Below are 24,247 nucleotides of genomic sequence, written 5' to 3'. Positions count from 1 at the left end.
CTTCCAAAGAGTATCATTGATGCAATCATGCCCGTTTCAAAGGCAGATAATACACTAACCGACAACAAAAAAACAAACAAACAAAAAACCAAACCAAAACCAACCAACCAACCAAAACAAACAAACAAACAAAAACCCAACAAAACCAACCAAACAAACACACAAAAACCAGATAGTATCATTAAACTTACAATTTTATGTCCTAGGGAGTTTGCTGACATCCAGAAAATCAAACTCAAAACTCAATCAGATAATGAACCATACTTTTATCAATTTTGCTTTTCTCTTCAGATTCTCCAAAATCTGCACAGAAATTAGAAATTCAGAGGAAAAAAACAAACCAAAACCCTCCAACAATAACAACAACAAACCACCTGAAACTTAATCCCACGCCACAAATAATCATGGAATAAAAAAAAAAATAAAATCTATCTCGAGGCCCTAGGTTTGCAGCTGCATAGGCATATAAAGACCAAGTCTTTTTATAAATTCCAGAAAAATAATTTTGTTACAGGACCATTTCCCCAGATGTGATCACTTTGTTTAAATCTAATGAAACTTCTATTAAACTTGATATGCCTGAAATAATACAAACACATCCTCATTACCATTTAGCAGCCTTGTTTTATTGATATTCACAACTTTATACCTTTATTGCATAGATGAAGCGCCATCCCTGTGATAAGAACGTGGAAAAAACCTTCAAATACTAAGTGGGTTTTAGAATGGCAATTGAATTAAAGGGTGAGAAACAAAAAACCAACACATGACAAGTCAAAACAGTTTACTGTCCACACTCAGCAAAGATTGTTTCATTTGCATAACATTGATTTCAGCAATTCATGTCATGTTAAATTTGTCACTTAGTTCTTCTAAGACTTCAATCACAGATGTACATCAGCTTCCACATGCATGTATAAAACTACTCACAGCTTCTATAAGTTTGAAAAAAACAGTATTAATGGTTAGTAATTCCCTTGATAGCAGTTTTGGAAACTGTAAATATTTTCAAAAGTATTGCAAATAGTTTTGTTGTCCAAACTAGCATACTGTATAAAAATACACAGAAGGGGGGAGAAGAAAAAGGAGGTTAGTGAAAGAATTCACCAAAGTTCTCTAAAACTGAGTATCGATGCTCTGGAATAAATGGAGTACCAGAAAGGTGCCTGGAATGACCTGATTTTGCTAATTTATATATTAAAAATGATACTAAATTATCTGTATAGGCAGCAGATAAGTAATGGTTTGACTCACTGCGAAATAATATTTTTAGTAGATTATAGATATAGAAAAAATGAAATTAGTATTAAAATGAAAGAGTATTTAATATATCTACAATATCAAGCTAATTTGAAGTGAAAGTTGCTTCAGTACATTCATTTAGTCTTCCCAATAAATATAGCAGCTAGAAAATTCTGACCATAGCATATTAATGTTACAGGAACATTCCTGTATAATAAATCTGATTTAAAGCAGGGCTTATAAAGTCATGGGAGCACAGACTCTCAAAGAGGGTAAGATGAAGGCTCCACTAAGGCAGCTTTTGTATTTGCTCTAGTCTAGTGTTGACTTATTGTTCTTATGAAAGATTGTTTCAGATCTGTACTTCAGCTAGAAAAACAGTATCGTTGCTTCCATTTATACACTGCACAAGCAAATCCGATTGTTTACAATTACCTTTCCATGCCATTATGACAGGGAATACAATTTGCTGGCATTTACCTGAACCCTTAGGGCAGTCTGTTGCTTCTGACAATAAGAAATTTGTGGTAGGAGCTTTTACCAAGAAACCAGCTTGGAATGAATATGAGTGAATTAGTATTTGCTCTAACAACAAAGGAGAAATAATGTAGAGTCTCTTGTCACTCAGAAACAGAATCTGACACCCCATAGCAAAGATTCACTGAGGTACTGGACACATAAAATCAAACATAAGGTTTGTTCTTGTCAGCTCCATTGTTAGAAGTGATGGAAATGTGTTATGCAAAATGTCCTGCAGATGAAAGACACAACAGGCAATACAAACACACAGGAAAAAAAAAAAAAAAAAAAGAAAAAAAAGGAAAAAAAGGAAAAAAAGGAAAAAAAGGAAAGTCTTTATACGGGTGAAGGAGGGGGAAAGAGACATGGTGTCTGAATCATTTGCAGAATCATCATGATAAAAGATGTAAATCCTGTGTTTTGAACAATTACTTGATCTTGCCTCACAGTGTATTTCTTCAAAGACTGACAGAACAATTTTAGGTGAAAATTCTGATTTTTTTGAGGCAGTTTGTGAGAATGAACCCAGACTTTTTTTGGCCATATGGTTCTGGAGATATAATGGAGCATTTAGATCAGCACAGCAGAGGTTTGATCTTAGTTTATCCCTATTTCAGGCAAGATTTGTCTGCTATTATTATTAACTACTATCTATTATCTATATATAATTATTACCTGTTCTCTATCTTGCTTGAATTATCTGATTGCTGTTACAAAGTACACAGATGGAAAATAACTCATAATTCAACCTTGTTTTTTACCTAGAATTTTTTTAAGACATTTGAGTGTAATCTACAAAACAACTATGTATAAACTGTTAGAGCTGCACTCGCATGTAACAGTAAACTGAACTGAGAACTTCTTGAACCTGTAGGTAAGTTTTAATTTCCTCTTGAGATTTAATTATGCTGTTCAGATGGAAGGGCATGTAGAAATTGCATGAATGATTTTTTTTAATTGCAATAAGCTGAATTTTACATTTATTTCACTGACTGAGGACATTTTTGGCTTTGTTAAAGTTGACTTCCAGGGTGAAAGCCATGTTTCCTGACGGTTATCTTGATAGCAGGTATCACAGGGGCAACAGAGGCAGGATTGTTGTCTCCTAACTGCTGGATGAGAAAATATGGAATGTTTATACCCAATATACTATTTTATGTATTGGACTGGCTTCCAAGAGAATGATCTCTCAGTTTCTCGGGGCAGGGCAGAAGTATTATCATGTTTACAAAAACCCTAAAGAATAATCTTTTTGCTGTGTTTCCTTTTGCACATATATTAAAAAAAAAAAAGCTTATAATATGGCTAGTTCATTACCAGTAGCCTGTGCTAAATGCATTATTTTTTCTATTTCCTTTTTAGTATTACAGTCAGAATTGTTATTGCAAGGAGGATTGAATGCCCCACATTATTAAAGAAAAGTTGCATTTAATTAAGATGTTACATGTAATTAAATAACAAAGCTTCATCTCCTCCCAAATGGTCTGTTTATTCAGGGCTTAGATGCAATACAGAATTTTTCTTTACATTTTTCTTCATAGCATAAATTGAGAATTAGCTGAAATGGTGTTTAATACTTATTTTCTGCTTATACAAACGTCACATCTGGCCTCATGACAAGCAGGCAGGATTCCTGTTTGCTGCCTTGTGGAACAGTCCAAGCAACACTCTTAAATCAGTATGTGTCATGGAGAAAACAAGAAAATCTTCACCTTTGTTCTTGACAAGGAAATACATGTGACATTTTTAATATACATTACCCAGTGCTACAGAACATCCTACAACATGACTCATTCACTATTGTTTGTGCCTTTTCCTCCTTTCCAGAGCCATGTTCATACACAAAAGCAGTTGAAGTGAATAATAACTATGGGGGCCCAGAAAGTCCTGCAACACATATCTGCAGCCTGAAACTCTTTTTTTTAAGAGAATTCTAGACTCACTGATTGCAGTTGAATAAAAGTATAATAAAATTATTTTACAATTATTAGAAAGTTGACATACCTAAACTTATTGGCCTTTAAACCCATAATGTGAATGTATTAGAATGGATGCTGGCAATATGCATGCATTTCTGAGGTACTATACGCATTTGCAAAACTGTTAAGTTCTTTTTCTGACCTCACTGAAGAATTCATCTGACAGTGAATCATGATAATAGATGTAGTTACATTTGCTGGAGTGTTTTCTTCTCCTTGTTTTCATCCCTTTTTCATAGTGCCTGATTTCTCGTCAGGTTATGATGACAAAGTGTATTCACAATTTAGTTTTTCATCTGCAAAGGTTGCTATTAACCTAACCAACATACCTTGATTATATATGATGTTCTTTTCTGTTTGCCCTTCACTGTACCAGTTCTTTGCCCTCACATAGACCAACTTCACTTAATATATGATCAGTTGTGGATCTGAAATGCAGGTCTATATCTCCCCCTAGACTTGGATAAAAATTTCTATATTTATTTGGTTTTCTTGTGTTTTATTGAAATGAGAAGTAAAAAGTAGAAGTCTCAGGTAGATCCTAAATCAGAATAAGTTTTCCTAGCTCCATCAAATTCCTGTTGTTTGTTCTGCCTTAGATTGCTGTTTGTGGTCATACAAAATTCCCCTCTCAAATCAAATTCATTTTTTTTTCACAGAGGAAGTTCCACCTCCTTATTATGGATGCAACAAAGTTGCTGGTACTTATTTTCCATTTAATGATGCATTTGTGGTACCAACACAGATTTTCCATTCAATACAATGCTGTATTTTGTGATTATTTTTCATCAATTCTCTCAAAGTAATTGTCCTCAGGGAACAATATAACCCAAACCAGATATGATTTTATTATGGTGTCCACAAATGTCAGCCAGGAGAATAACCTGTGGCTCCACTTCAAATAAATTTGTCATTTAATTACTACATTTTATTAGCTAGACTAAACACATACTTCCAGGTTCAACTCCATTTCTGGTATATGCATCCATTAAAAAGCATACTTCTTTGTTTTTAAAGGTATCCTAATGCATTCCACTGAGGACTGTATTTTTTTTCTTTCCTGTATGGTACTTTATAAATGGAAGGACTAGGAAATATCTTGAAGTTTCTGACTTCAAAGTTAACTAACAAAGTTATTATTTTTTTTTTCTTATTACATGCAAGTGGCAAAGTATGCATGAGTATCAGCATTCGCTCTTCCTTCTCTCCTCAATTTTTTATGGCCACAGATGCTATTGGCTATGCATTTAATAATCCTACATACATGAAATGCAGAAGTAGAAATAAAGAATGATGATTTATTGAAAAACTATGATCAAAAGAAAATAATCTTAGATTAACATTTACAATATTTTTCTGAAAATTATGATAAAATTTAGTAATTGATATGAAGTTGTTCTTACAATGGGGAGATTAAAAGTTGTATAATGGCAGTGGAGGGACAACTGCTTTGAAATACCTTGTGCCTGAGTCCAGGAGAATGCTGAAATTGTATTTGCTGTCTGGATATGAAAGAACTTCCTGTAAGGGGACAGAATGGATTAAACAATTACATATTAGTTGTTTTCTCTTTCTCTCTCTCTCCTTCTTTTTGTTTGTCTATTTGTTTGTGGGTTTTTTTCGATGTTTAATCATCCAGACATGGAAATGAAAGTTTAGAAAGAGGTGAAAATCAGTAATGCCTTGTCTTCGGCCACCACCAAAAATCAGTGTTTTTCTCCATATAGACTATCACACTGTCATTTTATCATTTCAGCCCAAATTTCAGTTTGGATAACAATAGCTTGGTGCTAGCAGTGGTTTCTTCTTCTATGATCCAGACTGAATGGAAAAAAAAAAAAGAAAAAGTGAAATATAGATTCTATTTTATTTTTTTATTCCGAGTCTCTAGTTATTTCAATCTTCCTCATATAACAGAAACTATGGTTAATATACCTCCTCATCCAGCTGTGATGAGTCATCCTCTAGCACAGGAAACAAAATCCCTGGATCTTCAAGTAATACAGCAGAAGTTGATACGAATTATTTCATCTATACAATGCCAGAAATACAAATTTATGTGTGGGTGAATATACTAGCTGATGTTTAACAAGGATATTATCAGAAATACAATAGGAAAAGCATAACCAAGAGAATACATAATTCTTTCTCCAGGACACAGCAAGTCCTTTCAGTAGAAGACTGACACATTTCAGCAGTATCACATATCACTAAAGCATCGCATCGAACAAGAAAATTCCTTAATAAATCAGCAACTACCACAAAACATTATATAGACTGTATGCATAAATAGGAAGATAACAAGTGGACAACTTCACTGTCAGGTACCTAAATGACATGTCATGTGACTACGACATGTTAAGCAAATTGCAGACACTGCAACATCAGCAAGCACAGTAGTAATTAGGAAATCTCAATATTTCCATAGAGATGAGGTAATCTCATGATGACACATAATGCAGAGATTAAAGAACCATAAATTAGAAGAGATTTCTTTATGGAGTAACTAATGAGAGGGGAGAAGGTCTGCTCACCTCAATGTACTTAAACTTAGGAGCAAGAAAGAGAATTTCAGAAAATTCCACGCTGTAATTCTTAACTCCAGAAAGAAGTATACAATGAATGAGAAAGATAATTGAATAATAGTTTTTAAATCACTCTGAATGCTGTCCAAAATTACACAGCATACATAAACATAACAAACTAAAATGGACTTAAAACTGACAATCAGTTTAACTCTCCAAAATGCTTCTTAACTAAGCCACATTAAAGCATATTGTTATAATTAAAATTACTTCCTTTTTAAAAAAATTGAAATAATTTAAAAATTAACAGAATTTAAAATAGTATAAATTCTGGCAGGTTAAATATAAAATGATGAAAAGGCAGACCAAGAAATGTTTCAAAAAACAGCTTGCTAAATGCAGGAAAAGTACTAATAAAACTTTGTTTTTCAAACAGAACAGAAACAGGAAAATTGATAGAAAGTCTGTAAGGTCAAGAGATGAGGAAGTTGTAACAGGAATGTTCAAGAAATGTAAGAAGAGAATAGAGAACTAACACATTATTTGCATTGGTGTTCACCACAAAGGAGCTACACGGGGTTCTTCCCAGAAATTTTGTTTAAATGAGGTAACTTGAAGAAACTATTGCAGACTATCATGTCACTAGAAGGTATTTTAGAACAAAATAGCCAGATGAATAGTAAGAAATTGTCAAGTATTCATCCATCACCCAGAAAGAACTGAAAAATGAAATTGTCAAATTACTAATCCCATAACCTATCACTTAATCATACTTATTATCAGTAGAATGAAATGTGGCAAATACAATATTTACTTTTTTACAGGACCCAGTGGAATCTGGAAAACTACAGACCAGTAAGTTGGCCTTCTATGTTAGGGAAATCAGCACAAAATATAATAAAGAATGAAAGAAGCTGGAACATGGATAAATATGATTAAAAAAAAATAAAATTCCTAACTTCCTCTGAAAGACACAATGCTTTGCAAACAAAAACGATCCCATTATTGTGGAATCATACATAAGTTCATCCATAAGTGTCTAGTTTAAGGTGAGATGGAAAGTCCTTCATACCTTGGGATTTGCTCTTCACTTACTATAATGGAAGATCTCACACTTGTCTCATGTAGGTCTGTGAATTTCTGTGTCTTAATCTATTACTCATCCCTTTCAATTTAATGTTAATCATACCATAAACTGCTGGGAAATCAGACTTTCTGGGTAACTGCCATCAGCATATTTGAAAATATAAAGCAAAAAATCTAGAATAGCGTTTGTCAGTTAATAAATACAAGGAATAAATCCCACCATACCTTTCTGTGACATTTGTGATATTCAACACATTCACAAAAAAATGGGAAGAGTATAATTTTTGTAGCTGTGAATAACAGTGACCAGAAAAAAAAAAAATCCAGATATCTAAAATGTGAAGAGTGCAATAGGGGAAAAACAAACCAAAGTAAACCACAAAGCAATCCTAAATATTTCACTTTGTGATGCACTCTAAATGAAGCTATTCCAGTTAGAAGGATTTTCTTTGACTAATTTTTGACAGTTTAATGACAAACTTATCAATTTTCAGCAGAAATCTTAAGATTAGGGAGTGGAACATCTCACTTATGAGGAAAGGCTGAAGCATCTGGATCTCTTTAGCATGGAGAAGAGGAGACTGAAGGGTGACCTCATTAACGTTTATAAGTATGTAAAGGCTGAGTGTCACAAGGATGGAGCCAGGCTCTTCTTGGTGACAACAAATGATAAGACAAGGGGCAATGGGTATAAACTGGAACAATGGAGGTTCCATTTAAATTTGAGAAGAAACTTCACAGCGAGGGTGATGGAGCACTGAAACAGGCTGCCCAAGGTGGGTGTGGAGTCTCCTTCTATAGAGACATTCAAAACCCACGTGGAAGCCTTTCTGTGTAACCTCATCTAGGCAGGGGGATTGGACAAGATGGTCTTTTGAGGTCTCTTCCAATCCCTAACATTCTGTGATTCTGTGATTAACAACAAAATAAATCATAAAGCAGAAAGCATGACACTTTATAAATCTCTAGAACATCTGCATCTTAAATGCAATGTACATTTCTTCTTTCTCCATCTGAAAACTTTGGTAGAAACAGAGAAAGGCATGGAAAAAATGGTTAAAAAAAGTAATTGCTGTAGATTAATATATATGTTGAAGAAATTGATTAATATTTTTTACTTTCAAAAAAGGATGAATGATGAATCAAGTGGTAACAGTAAAAAAATCATGGTTAACAAGAAGAAGGTGAATATACAGTGTTTATTCATAGTTTCTCACAATGATTAAGAAATCATCAAATGAGACTTTTTTGTTCAGACTCAAGGTAAGTATGTGCTTAAGCTGTGGAAGTCTTTTCCTTGGGATATTTGTGAATGCCAAAAGCACAAATGGACTCAGGAATGATGCATATTAGTAAAACAGAATTCCACCACAGGCTAAACATAGTGATAAAAGTAGCTCTTTGTCTCTGAATCAGGGATTGCTAGAAGCTAGGAAGCTGTTACTGCATGCTTATCTGTTATGCTCTCTCACAAGACGTTCAATGTTGGTCACTGTCTGGGACAGGGTACTTGACTGAGTGGATCTCCCATTGCCATGATTCTTCCTTAGTCTATTACTTGGAAGAAAATGGCAGTCTTAGTAGAAATCAATTAAATTGTCCTGTTTTTAAGAAAATATCAAGGCAAAATAATTTGAGCTGTGTTTAAAGAATCTTTAGTGCTACCAAAATGTGATTGCTCCAGAATGAAGTTAACTACTTCTCCTTTCAGTTGTCTGTTTTTTCATTCAGAAATTTCCTGTCGTTTTAAGCTACTCTCTGCCTAGCTGTCTTGGCTGCTCAACACATTGACAACTGCTCAACCATGCCTTGATGACAGAAGCTACTATTCTCCCACATATGCAAAAATGAAGAGTTTTTCCTAATTTTGTTCCATCAGAATTATCTATGTAAGGAACTCCTAATATTACAATGTTTACATCAGCTTGAATCATCTTGGCACAACCAAAAGAGTCAGTATGCACACATTTTTGAGATCTAGAAGATAAATAATCTAGCAGGTACACTGCCACAATCATTTTTGTGTCCATTCAAGCTGCAAGAAAACTTTCTTATTCTAGACTGTTTGGAGGAAAGGATGGATGGATGAAAGGGAAAAATAATGTTGAGACACAAAATAAGTACAGAAAAATTGTTATGAAATGATCACTATAATTTATTTGTTGAGGGCCTGCTCCAGATTTTGTGAAACCTGTATTAGGTGTACTTGTCTTGGCAAAAACATTTTTAAATGCCATCTGTGGTATGGGGCTGCAAAGAGTTTTCAACAACACTTTCTATACCAGTACAGTTAAGTCAATAAAATACCTGTGCAGATCAGCCCTTATCAAAAGTCCATTTTGAAACCATTATTATTTTCTTCTTTGGGTTTTATGGCATACTCTTTTCACTTTACCCTTATAATCTACTTAGAACACAGGATCTTTAGGATACAGATAATCCATCACTTTGTGTTTGAATAGCTTTAAGCACCAAAAGATTTTGTTCTCAAATTTTAGGCACCTTCATTATATAAATTATAGTGAGAATAAAATTACTGTTATACTTAACCCAAATAATAAGATCTTAAACAGGCCCTCTGAATGAATTAGGTGATTTTAGTTACACCACTAACTGCAGCTCAACAGAACTATTAATTCAGCAAATGTATTAAATTAGCAGATTATGACCCTTCATGCCTTTATCCATGGTAATGTTTAATGGCCATCTGTTTTGAGGCTTATGCTAATCACACTGTTTAAAATTCAGAGATCTCGAGTGCGGAGGGACCTATTACTCACTTGATTCACTGCCTTCAAAGGTGCAACATGGACTTAAAACCCTCAGGTTTGGAGACATATATGTATTTTTATATGACAAGAAACTAAAGAGATTTTTTACATTTAGTTTTTAAAAAAAAGCATGCAGGGAATGATTAAGAAATAAAATGGCTGGAGGAAAGAGGTTTACACAGGAGGTTGATTTTTAAATTTTCTTAAGCAAAAGAAGAAAATAAAATGAAAGTCAAGTACATGTAGAAATTATTTAACCAGGCCTTTTAATCACAATATAGAGGAATCTGTGTCACTGACATAGAACAAAATTTTTTTCAAAAGCTAAACAAAGTAATGAAAAGTAAGAAAAATAATACAAATTAATATCATTACTAACAAAAGATTAATTTTATAATGAGGGGTCAAATATTTATATTTTAATGTAAAGGATAGTCAATTAGGCAGTCCTTTTTAAGGAACTTGATTATTCCACCTGTGATGTTTTACAGAATCTATGAACTTATAATGTGATTTTTAGTCACTATCCTTATGTTTATGTTGTCATGTTCTCTCTTACTGTGTTCTTATTTAAAATTTGTTTCCTTATGGAGAAAAGGAAGATTTCTGAAAAAAAGCAGGACCAACCAAAGCTTCAAGAAATTGCCTAGGGGAGACAGACAGAAAAAGATGGAAGAGAGATGTAAGGATTGTGCCTTTATGGAAGGAACTATCACATACAGTTAAGGACCATGTACATACAATTCTAAAGTACGCTTGAGAATAATGGGGAAACAGAGGGAAACATCATATATGAATGTCAAAGTGTTTGTTATCTTAAAAATTCAGTCCAGAACAATAACAATAGCTGTAAATCCTATACAGTCAGGACTCCAAAAAGTTTTAAAACTTATGATTTATGAAGACAAACTTGATATTGTAATTACCTGTTGCAAAGGCTCCATCATTGTTCTCTGCAGTGACTGCTCTGCTCCGTGCTCCCATGATGTACTGGACTGCAGAGCACCAAGCTGATTCTGCATTGTACTTTTAACAAAGGCCAGGACCCCAAATGAGTCTAAATTTCACCCAGTACATGCTGTGCAAACAGAAGTCACTCTCAGAGAGTGGTTGGTAATAATATAGGAAAATAACAAGATCTTTCTCAGATAGACCCTGGACTCTGCTTACAAAAGGCTTGTGTCTCTCATCTACCATTATGTAATACTGCAAAATATTGTATGGCCAGTATTAGACAGAATAGTCTGTGACACCTTTCTAAGTGAAACCTGGTATTATGCATTGACAAAGTAGACAGCTTTCACAGTCTGACCTCAGATTGTCCTTACAATCTTGTAGATCCCTTAAAGCAGGCAAGATGATTTCTTTTTCCACTGATGTGGATGCTTTGGAGTCTGATCTTGTACAATAAAATTTAATGCACCAAATGTGTACAGTTCCTCCTATCATTAATCTGCTTTGCATGACACATGATGAGATACTTTTATTGGCTACTCCCAAATTATATGTAGGACTAGAATAATCAGTGAACATAATGTAGGGACATGAAGAGTCAGTTGTATATCAGTGTATATCCAGAAACAGCTTGGTGCAGTTAAGAAACCCTCTACCATTCTAGCCTTACATTTGAGCTTTACTCTTGCAGAAGACTATTGTTAGAAAATAGACTGCCTTAGCTTATTGATTTTTTTGGCTATACTGCTTCTTACAGAACTTATTTAGAAACTACTTATATAGAATTCACTTAGCATAAATAAGTTAGCTTAGCATAACTTCTGCAAGCTCTGAACCTTTGAACTTTCTCAGTCATTAAGTAAAAAAAGGTACATAGTCTCAAAGCTAGAAGATAAGGAGAGCTGTGTTCCTGGAGACAAGTAAAGGAACAGAACTGCACCTAACAGAAGACAAAACAGAAGAATGTTTTAGCGACTGTTAGGAACTTATTTTCTACAGATGCAGGTGCAGAAGAGAAACTGAAGGTCAGAGCTTAATTGACAGCCCATCTGATGAAAATGGAGAGATTCAATGAAGAATGGGGAGACCCCAGACTCTGAGTTTTGAGCTGGCCAGGAGTGACACACGAGGCATGGAGGCTTGGATCGTGGGGCTATAATTGGCTAAGTTTTTTCCTGCTGAGTGTCTCTCTCCAGAAGGCGCTCAGCTCAAGCAGCTCTTTGCTGTGCCTTGCAAATAATTTACTTTAGAAGATTTTCTAGAATCTATGCCTGATTCTCTGCTATGGGAAACCTTGGGAATAGGAATTTTTCTAAAAACTGTGTCGCCTCATAAGAACTTACTGGCTTGCTTTGCTAGATCTCTGAGAGGTTAAATGATCTTTTCTGTTCCCTTGATTGCAAAATACATATGTTCTAAAGAATTTAATTCCAGGTTTTATTAAGGGCCTATTTTGATTACTTGATTCTTTACTAATTCAACTGAGGTTAATAAGTTGAATAATTTAATTGTCCACACAATTCACAAGGTCAAGTATTTTTGGCAGTTCTTTTAGTGATCCATTCAAACTGTTGATCAGAGCTGCAGTATGGTTTTGTTTTGGTTTGGTTTGGTTTTTGAATGCAAACACACCCAATGCATTTGAATTAGTCATTCAGAAACATTTGATGAAAACCTCTCAGAATGGAAGAAACAGAGCCATACTGAGACAATTTTAGCTACCTGGTTCAGGTCTGTAGAAGAGGTAGTCTCACAGAGATCAACAGGACCTAGGGTCTCTAGGTAGGTCTTTTGTAAGAAACTTGCTGAATGTAGTACTTTGAATAAAGATCACAAGTCAGGTTTGATGCTGTGTTCTGCATGAGATAAGAATTAAAACTGGACTGACTAATGATTCTCATAGCATTTTGTTCTACCTCTAATTTACTAGAAAAGTGGGGAAAAAGGCAGTCGTTTACTATTATTTTGTTATATATGCAGTGCACTATTTTGACTTATTTATTAAACATAAAACATGTAAGCCAACTAGGTCCTCAATCATATAGGATTTTGCAGATAAATATTAACATTTTTAAAGTATTTACAAAAGCTATATGCAGCCAACGTATATTATACACCATATCAGGAAATGGTACATGTGGCCAAAATAATGTCTTAAAAGTTTCCAGCCAATACTGAGCATAATGTCCAGGGTCCCATAAGGCTTTGGGATGTAACTTGAATAAAATTTGTTATTCCCAATGGCAAGTGTTCACTTGTGTAGTAATAGAAACTTGAACTAACTTTAGAACTACTTCCTATATGCAATGGAAAAGAATGAAAATTATAAAAAGATCTTGTCAGGTGTCAAGCCAGATGAAATGAGAATACTCACAATTATTGATCTTGAAGTCATAAAGGAGATGAAGAAAATCCCAGTTTTATGTCTGTCTTCTTAACCCAGAAACAATGCTATGGAGTCAGATTATCTGACCAGCATTTCAGAGAACATCTGCTAGTCTGTTCCCGATAGACTAGTGTAGTCTGCTAGCTATTTGTCCACAGAATAGTTCCAAATATTTAACAAACTTTTAGTAATTGCAAAATATTGCCTCACTCTGAAAAAAGGAACAAATCCTAATGACACAGGTATCAAAACAGTAAGATTATTTCAAACTGAAGTTTTTTAGGATTTTTTTTTTTTTTTACTATGGTAATACAGCATAAATTTAAATTGGTGTAAAGAATTCTAATTGGAACCCATTCCATCTTAATAATGTTAATTGACATATATAACATTAATACAAATAATAGAATGATTTAAACCACTCACTGTCATGTCCAGAATGGATATAAAAATGGGTGAATTTCCAGATTTAAGACAGCAACACTATAGAGTTTTAAGGAAGGACTGGAAGTATAGATTCAGATCAGCATTGTAACTTCAAAAATCAAGGGAAGACAGCCATTGAAGCAATGGTAGATTGTAACTATAGTGGTGGATAAAGTATATTAGCAGCAGGCAAAAGCCATTTTAATTAGTTATAAAGACACTTTTTTATCAGTCCAATTTCTTTGAAGTGATTTGGCCAAAATCTACTCTCATTTGCACAAGCACAATGTTGATTACTTGCTGAGCTGAAGCTAGTTACACTTGCATAGCTGGGCATGTAATTTAGTCTCATAGCTGTGAAGGGGTAATAAAAGTGTTTAAACTTGTAAAATGATGATTTTTTTTTTTTTTTTTTTTTTTTAATGCATGATGAGGAGAAGCCTCTGCTCAACAAAACCACACTGCAGAGTTTGTGTGAGAAAAAAGAAACCATGTAGACTTCTAGTTCAGGAAAGCTGAACATCCCAGAGCAGCAGAAGTCTGCTTTACTGTAATAAGCAGATTCTGCACCTATTTCTGTTCCAAAGTATGGGGCAGTGAAACAGGTATCAGTAGTTGCAGGTAAATTAAATTCAGAACAGTTTTCTTTTTTGTAAAACAGTAAGCCAAAACATTTCAAAAGCATCCCCTTAGGTATTTCAATCTTTTTCTTTCTTTAGTTTCTGCTATAAATTTATCTTTGTTTTTCCTTTAATGCTTTTTCCATTAGATAACAGAGTAGATTACCTAGGTTTTTAATCTTTGAGAGTGGAATTTTCCATTAAAGATGGAATTTTCCAGTTTCCTTTAAAAATCGGCTTTGAAATATGCCCTTTTCACTAAGCCAATATACTCAATAGTGAATTATGGAAAACTTCATTTATTCTCTCCCATGAAAGGACTAATTATTTTAGATCTTTGTGGGGTTTCTCTTCACTGCATACTGCCATAGAAAGTTGAAGCGATAATGTGAGATAGATAAGAATGTAAATAGGAACTACCTCTTGAAGCATTTAAAACAAGAGTGGAAGTAGAGTACAGTTGAAGTCAGAAATCTCAGTGGAAGAATTCCTGCTTTGGAAGAAATATTTTTCTGGATGACCTAACATGGCTTGTCTCTTCTAAGAATTCTACAAAATGGCAAAATAAAGTTGTCTCTGATGTGTAGAGTTTTCTAATGCACACATTAATGGTTTACAGACCTAGAGTCAGAGTACATTTCTGAAACATTTTAACCAACGTAAGTACTTTAGCAACAAAACCCAGAGGAATGTGGTGTTACCCATGTTAAAATGAATGCAGAGATCTTTTCTTTGAAGAGCCCTGTCTCTCAGGTGCTGCCAGGACAATTTGACAGAGAGGTCACCTTTGCAAAGTAATGAATATTTTGCCAGACAGATACAATCTGTCTTTATATAGCCAGATTATAAACTTTTGAAAAACTGCAGTTCTCATGTGCTTACTTCTCAGGAACCCCCTACTACCCACAGGAACGCCATGGCTTTCCTTCCTTGAAAGAGGCGCCATTCACACAAAGGAGCAAGGAATAAGAAGGCTCAAGCCACAACCTTGGCACATGTTACTCTGCATCAGGAGTCTTTGATCTTAAATTCACAAATATTCTACCTCCCAAACTCACAAATGTTTATGCATTAAGCATGTGAATAGAGTCTTAGGGGAAGGAGCACTGTCATTTCCCTTCAGCTGACTTAGAGTACTCATTTTGCGCCAGTAGTGCTAAAGTGAGAGTCAGACTTCTCCATATCTTCCAGTAAGAGACCATTAATATTTGCACATGAAGAGCTACTGTGTCTTATGCTAGTAACTGAGGAAGATTAATACATTCCTGTAGTACAAAAATTGTGTGGCACTGTGCTTTCTGATTCCTCCATCCCAAGTTAAATTTTTAGAGCATCTAGAATAAGTATCATTTTGTCTTTTTTTTTTTCTTATTGTTTCCTATATTCTAAAGCTGTGCCATCCAAAAGACATTCAGAAAAATAAAATCTCAGATACAAAATCCCTGTTTAAACATACTGAAGTTGATTTACTACATATACTAACCATAGGGAAGAGAATACTAAGCTGTTCCCTTGGGGTTGCTATTAGAGACCTGAATCCATTATACTAGCAGGCTCACATAGAGTTTCCATGTGACACATGTTCTAATTTTTAAGTCTTAGGTATAAACAATTTTACCTGTTATCAAATCTGACATACAAAAAACCCTCATTAATCTCATTTTTATGTACTGTAATGAGATTCCTGGCTGCATATAAAACAGTATGACATGTATGACCTATTAAGATTACAGTGCCTCTGGCAATAATTAGTAAATGCACCTTGAATTTTAATAAATAGACATTTGAGTAGTAGCCAAAGAAGAAAAGGAGGAAAAAAAAATTACATATGCCATTCCCTAAAACAAATAGAAAAGTTCAGTCTGATTACAAGCGGCTTTAATGTCTGATATGAATGTCAACAAGAATAACAAAATACCTGTACTGGAGTGTATGTCTCCTTATCTCTCTATACATAAAAATTCCTATCAAAGGCATAGATGAAATTATTTGTATAAACCTATTGTGTTAAAAAAGATTGTTTTTTTAACTCTCTAGTTCCCTATGCTGCCTTTCATGCGTAAAATATAACACAAATTATTCACTGTCTACTCTTGTGAAAGTTTAGAAGAAAATAAAATCTTCAACTTACAAACATAAATATAACAAAATAGTTAGGCATGAATATAACAGTCATGAGTTCAGGGCCTAATTAAAGAGAATAGAAAAAGTTGGGTTTTTCTTGTTTAAATTCTGTTGTCATTTTTTTTTCCTATTAAAGAACAAGATATAGAACAAGAAAGAAAAATAAACCAGAAAAATGACAGGTAAACCAGTTTTGAAAAGTGATTTAAGGACAAAGAAGGATTAAGTAAGGATCTTATCTACACGCAAAATGTAAAACTGAGATCCAGAACAATCTCTCTCAGCCATTGCCTGACTGAAGAAGCCCAAGACACCCATGAAGCTCCTATCTTTCCTCAGCAGTCTCTCGGCATCCGCAATACTGCACTGTGTTCAGACCTGCTTAAAAACTAGACAGAATAATATTTGTACCTTTAAATTATAGTCAACTGTGAAAAGTAGAAGCCACCTGACCAAGTGAGTTGGAGGTCAGGCCCCAGTGTTTCGTGTATTTTACAGATGAAGACAACTGTTATTTCAATGGCTCAGTCCATGACTTCTTCAAACAGCACTTTTAAAGTAGATAAGATACCCTAAAAAGGTACTTTTCTCTGCAGCCTTTAAAGGCACTCTGCCATGATTAGTATAGATGCAGCTGTCTACACCTGTTGTAGGTGACAAAAATAGCTTAAACTGTAAATGCTAACAGTCAGCAGTTAATTGGATGTGTGTGTGTGTGTATGGGCCAATGTTTGAAATAGACGTTTTGTATTTTCAAGCAGAAACTTGATATTTGTTAGCTGCAACAAGTATGGCGTGGTTGTAAATTCTGATAATACTTGGACTGAACAAAAGTGACATATCCTGAATGCTACAATTAATAGAGAGCCATGAGAGAGAACCACCAGTTAGGAAGCTAAACATGTACACATGCACTATCTATGTTGGAAACGTGGGTTTGGATTTCTGGGGAGAAAGCTAGTGTTCAAAATAAGGTCTCCTGATAAGAGGTCTCAGGTAGGAAAAAAGGGTCTGAAAAGAAGGTGGTAGATATCTTGACTGGAGTAATGTTACTGGAAACGAAGAATGATCCTGGAGATAAAGAGCTGAGTGGCGTTAAATGCTGGGGGATGCCCAGGGACTTTTTCTGGAAGTGTCAGCTGCAGGAGGCTCTGCAGCACGAACTGGCACAACTTCCTGCCTGACCTTTCTGGGCAGCAGAGACCTCCCTGTGGGGAAAGGAGGTTGAGGCCTAGTGAACATGGTGCTTTGTAGAGCAAGTGAATATTAGAGATAAACAGGGTCAAAACTCTAGTATTGAAGGTTCTTAAATAATTCCCAGTATCCAGCCGCACTGATGATGGTTGATTACTCTGTCTTATCTGTGATAAAACCTTATGTGCCTGAAGTTGGGCAAGGTAAATTCCATCTAAACAGATGTGACTGGGCTTATCATAAAAAGCAATTGTAATCAGTTTCTTTTTTGTTATACAGTCATGAGAGGAGGACATTGCCCATAATAAAAGTGTCATGGACCTCACCAAGATGCTGAGCAACCATGTCTCAATACCCATCTCAGCCTAGCAGCACTCCTGCCTGTCAACAAACATCAGCGGCTGTGCAGCTGGGTCTGGGAACATCCACATTTCTTTCTTAAGCTCATGAAATCTGTCATCACACAACAAAGAACACAGCTTTGCTGATGATAAAAATCAAGCAAATAAGCAACATTCTATGAGTTCAGGGGAAGGATCCCTATTGCCAGCATTAATCTAGGGTTTTATCCAGAAATTACACAAAATGTGCAAATAGTGTTGCAGGAAGAGACAAATCTCACAGATACGATGTTGCATGTAAGACTAACTGCAGCTCATCTTTTTCATCAGGATCCAAAAAAATGTCATCCGGAAGATGAATGAGGTACCTCAAATGCCTGAAGTGAAATTCAAGTATTTTATTTCTCAGTAATGACACTATTCCCATTCTGTCTCATCGACTGCTTCATTCCAAACCAACAAAAATCTTTCATCCTTTACATTTTCAAAGTTAGAATTTCCTTCATATGTGAAGTTCTGTTTGTGAGGATGCCAAGATATACTTCAATTTGGGCAGGTTTAAATAGATCCATTACGAATCCATGTCTATGCCCAGTGACTACTTAGAAACTAGTTCGTCCTTGTCCATTACATTTAATGAGCTTCACCTTATGGTGAAGCATACACTACAGTCCGTATCAAACACAATGACAGTGACCTCTGCTATCAATATAGAAAATTTTGGAGCAGATCTTGTAAGGGCCATGAAAGCATCCACAGGGGCTCCTAGAGTTTTTTGCTGGAAGGGCTCTGGGCCAGCTCAGAGCCAATGCGTCTTCCCAGTGGTGACCTTGAGGAGAGGCTCCCAGGTGCCATGGGGCTGAACTCTGGCCTGGGGAGGCACTTTCAGTTGAGGGTCTCATTTTGGTCCTGTCAGAGCTCCAGCTAAGGCTCCTTCTCCCTGAAGCCATGTGCCTGGTCATGGGTCCTGCTGACCCACAACCATCTGTGGGCCAACATCTCAGCCTGAGGACCCAGGGAGGTACCCCATGTCCTGTCCTGGGGCTGCATTTACTACAAAGACTTCACTGTGAATACAACCTAAACCACAGACATTAAAAGCAAAAAAATCAGATTTAAGGCTGATTTTGCCTAATTAGTGCCTGTAAGTAATCTCTAAATTTCAGACAGAACTCTGAGCTTGGTTTGTCTTAATACTTTAAATTTTCATAATTATAACTTATTTATTTTACTTTTAAGTGCTGAGGAATTATTTTTCATCTGCTCATTTACTTTCTTACTATTCTGTACTCACCTTTCTGTGGTAGTGCATATTAATTTAATATCCTATAAATTTAATCAAGAAAAGTTTATTGGATTCAGCAAAGAATATTTTGTCCAAAGCAGAGAAAGATCAAGCCTTTCCTTAAAAGAGGGACCTTTTCAGCAGTGAGGAAATTTACCTTGAATGATGCATAGCCTTGTTCAAATCCTTACGTTACATAAATGCTCAGATGAATGCTCTGTTCATTGAACTGACTCAAAAAGGTGTTCATACAAGAGGCAAAGTGTCCTTAATAGCCATTGCAGAAAAATTTAAGGCACCTCAGGTAGTCCTTGCCACAAAATTCTTTCTCTTGAATACAGAGGAATCCTATGAAAATTAATCTCCTTTTAGTCTGTCTTGTTTCCTTTGTAATTCTTTCACTTTGTACAAATAATTAGCCATTTCCAGGGTAACATGGAGGGGCTGCCTTGAATACTTGTCTTTCCCTCAGTGAATTGTTTATACAGAATGGAATGGCTTCAACAGCAGTCATGGGGAATAATGAATACAATAAAATATACATCAGAATTAGGAAAGCCACTGGGCATAGAAGAATCTTGGGACCTTTTCAGAGATTATGGATCAGACACAACTGGAACTTTAACATGATTTGTGAAAAACAATGACAAATCTTTGTGTATACAGTGACGCGTTGACAGTTGACAGTCATTACTGAGAAATGAAATCTCTGGTTCATAACAGATAGCTCTATGAAAACATCAGGTCAGTGCAGCAGCAGTCGAGAAAACAAATGTAATTCTAGAGATTATTATGAAAGTAATGGAAAAATACAGAACTTCATTATGCATTTTTTGTAGAAATCCATGGTACATACTGTGTACAGTTCTTATGGGTGAAAATATTATACTAGAACTGGAAAAGGCCTGGAGATGTGTGATACAAAAGTTTAACAGCAGTGAACAGTAGAAGGAACTACTGAATAGCTTACAACTTTCCGACCCAGATAAGAAGTGAGTGGGTTCCAGAAAGATGTATAAAGTCATGTAAGTCAAGAAGAAAATGCATAGGAGATTAATATTATAAGAACTAAAGAAAGTCCAGAAAGATAAGAAGGTACTATAGGAACAATTTCTTCATTCAGCATATGTCCCTGGCACAGAACTTACATGGGTTCAAACATGGATTGTGTGAATTCATAGAATCAAAGAAAAACAACTGAGGAGTATTAAAATAACATTTCTGTCCTGTTCAGAACAGGCTTACCTATCTCCTGTTACTAAGCATTGCTCATCACTGGAAACTGCAGGAGGCAGTGGTATAACCCAGTTGTGTTTTCACGTTCTTTTCAACATCTCTCGTAAATGCCTGCCAATAGCCATGTTGTGGTCCTGGTGTTTCTTCAGGTTTTGATGTTAGAAACTAAGTTCCAGAGGGAGGAGGCAAATCCTCCAAGGTGACACAGTCACTCAACATCAGAGATAGGGAAAAGAAATAACTGTCTCCTGGCTGTCATCCTTGTGCTTCATCCCTGAGACAGAAAGCAAGCATGGCCTGTTAAATAGATCTCTAAAACATGACTAGATGCATTCAGTACAAAAAAAACAAAAAAACCCCAGCAACAACAACAACAAAAAAACACCAACAAAATCCATATGCAATAAAATGGGTTTTAAAAAATAATACACTGCAGAGAGGATAAAGTCTGACAGCAGGCATTACGTCTCATACTGTGTATTGTAGTGTGTGTGTTCTGCACACAAACAGTGCCATGTATTTCTCTCGATTTGATTAGGCTCAGCTGGATGCAGTGTTCTTGATCGAGGCACAATACAAAGAAATGCTCTTTTCTCTCCCTGTGAGGATGAAAGTGTCTCTATTTTTTCCTTTTTTCTTTTTTTTTTTTTTTTTTTCTTCTATTTGCAGCAGGTTTCTAAGTGGTGTAAACAAATCCGAAGGTCTTGGTTCCCTGCTGTCTTGAGATACTCAGGGCACATGAGTATTTATCTCAGTGTACTTGGGTATGAAAAAATGTAGTCATAAAGTTTCAAGAAGATTGCTACATTTCTTATTTAGCATGCCATGATTTTACATAGGTCTAAGAGGAAGAAAGGCCTTCTCATATAAAACAATGTGAAAATAATGACTAGCTATGCAAAACTGAAGTCTTAGTTTCCATGGTTTGAATAAAAATGTTTGTACCTTACGTCTATCTAATTTTACTCCAATGAGCACTGAAAGTCCTGCATTTATGAAGACCTAAAAGAAAATGAAATTGCCTAGTAGTATGAATGGAAGGAAAAACCCTTTGCTATTGCTATCATTTTTGAACACAGAGACTGCTTTCTCTGGAGATATCACCAAGGAGGAAGATATTCCCAGAAGGGAGAAAGGAATCAAGACACAGCACCTTCTCTGCAGAAGTGTCTATTGAAGTAAATGGAGTAGATTGTGTTGTTCTACTGACTTATATGCTTATGTGAATGTTCAGATCTTTCTGAACCAACCATCTTGTTGTTATTTAATAATCAGGTTTGTGTAAAAAACATTTTCACTTTAAAACAAGGTGAATCGTTGCAATGTCACTTATTTTACAGTGTATATGGCCTTCTGTTTACACAGAAAGCACTGAGCACTTGGCATTATCGTGGCAATATTTTAAGTAAAGTTCACAAGAGCTTACCTTTTCACTGCCCAAAATAACACAAAGCAGTCTCTGAATGTCCTCATTGTTGTTACCTTATTTGCTTTGTTAGCTAAGGCCAAAAAATTCGCAAGTACCTGTTCTACTCTCTGCATGTTTTAATTCAGTGACCTTTATAGTTATTTTTAAATGAGATCGGCTGTTATTTTCATGGAGATAATTCAATTAACACAATCACATTTAGCTCTAACAGTCCCTTTGCTGGAAAGAAAATACTTTTCAACTACAGCTCTAGACTTAGTTACTTACAAGTAGGCAGAAAGTAATGCTAAAATTCAGGCAATGCTCTTATGGCTATTATCTATATTTTAAGAACAAGTTTTATTGTGTTTGGGAATATTTATAATTCATTCACAAATAAAAATACTAATCCATCCCTCTTCTTCTGCTTCCACATTTTACCAGTAAATTGAAATTAATTTCATAAGAAATACCCATATTTTGAAAACAAACAAACCAAACCAACCAACCAACAACAGAAAACTAGTCAACATTTTGAAGTAAATCACAACATTTTGAAAATTAAAAAAAAAAAACACGCTTTGAAGAATTCAAAATTTCCTGAGTAAATTTTGCATATATTGAAAAATAAAATATGCATGATATGTTAAAAGTATAGAATAAATACATGCATAATACTAATTTTACTTTGATTTTTTCATATTTATACACTGTAAGTATCTGAATAAAATTAGTCTAATTATTATTAAAATAATACACTCAGATTTACCCCATCGAAAAAAAATTACAGAACTATGTTCCTGTTAGACATTTCTACAGAGGAAACTGCATTTGTTCAGTGAAAAATACTTCTATCTAAAATATCTCAAGGATATTTGATTGTATCTTCTGTAGAATTAGCAACAGAAGTATAGGAAGATAAATGTTTCATTCAGGCCCTGATCTTGTATACCATGGAGATGTACGGGAGTTTTCTCTCAGGTGTGGGAATAAAAAAACCCAAACAAACTATGCAGACAACAAAACCCAGATTAGAGGAAACCTAAATCAGAGCACCCGCTAGTCTTCAGTTACTCTTCTAGATAGGAGCTACTGAAAGAGACAGTGCCAAGTCTCCACAAATCACAATCTCCTTCTGTTATGAGGGTGGAAGATGAGTGGACACTGGTTTTGACAAGGAATCCCTAGAAACAGTAATATTCCTGGAAGGTATTATTCTCAGAGGAAAGACCTTGCTGAAGACCAGTTTGTCACACATCTCAAAGAAACACAAGAACTTACATGCTTTAACGACAGTAAATTCCATAATCCTTTTGAAAAATATTGGGAAAGGTTTGAAATTACCTTTTTAGTCAGAAATATCCATCCTGGATTTATATATTGCTGTGGTTAGTAAGATCCAGTTCATCCTGCTAAGATGTACTCAGGTACTTTTTGAGTAAGAGTGTTATACAACGAGTTATAGAAATGGGAGCCGGTGAATAATGCATAAATCAAAATTGCAAGAGGAATTTAGGTTACCAGCATGCTGAGCTAACTGCAGCTTGACCATCACTTTGGAGCAAACAGAGATCTTCCTGGCTTCTGAAGAAGTAATAAGAACTGCTGTAACTTTAGTCTGGCAGCTTGGGAAGGTGCTGGGAGCCAGAAAGCTCAGTTCTTTTCTGAACTGGCAAAGGATGGACTTCTACTCTTTTGTGCTTAAGTTTGTTGTGGAGATGGGAAAATTCAGTTGAAACAATTTCATTTTCATGAAAAGTTACAATTTCAGAGAATATCTGCTTTGTTGTATGGTTTCCAGGCAGTTCCAATAAAAGTAAAATTCATTTGAGAAAGACAAACCACAGTTATATTACCTTATCACAAGGTAACATTTGAAGAGTTTTTTATCTCCTATATCACACTGCAGTAGGATATTACATTTATAATATTTCCAAACAATAACAGGCACTCTCTGCTTGTTCAACATCCGAACTTGACCTGAACCAGAGCTTCTAGTCCCAGAATTACCAGTGGCATGAGGAGATTTGAATGATCCAGGAAAATCAGTCTAGAACAACATGAAGTGTGTGGTAAACCCACACAGGAAGCAGATGCAAAGCTGTGGATGTCCTCCCCAGCACATTGATAGGTGCGTATAACCCCTCTGAG

Source organism: Columba livia, chromosome 1 (genome assembly GCF_036013475.1).
Source record: "Columba livia isolate bColLiv1 breed racing homer chromosome 1, bColLiv1.pat.W.v2, whole genome shotgun sequence".
NCBI classification, from domain to species: domain Eukaryota; kingdom Metazoa; phylum Chordata; class Aves; order Columbiformes; family Columbidae; genus Columba; species Columba livia.
This window is presented reverse-complemented; position numbering follows the sequence as displayed.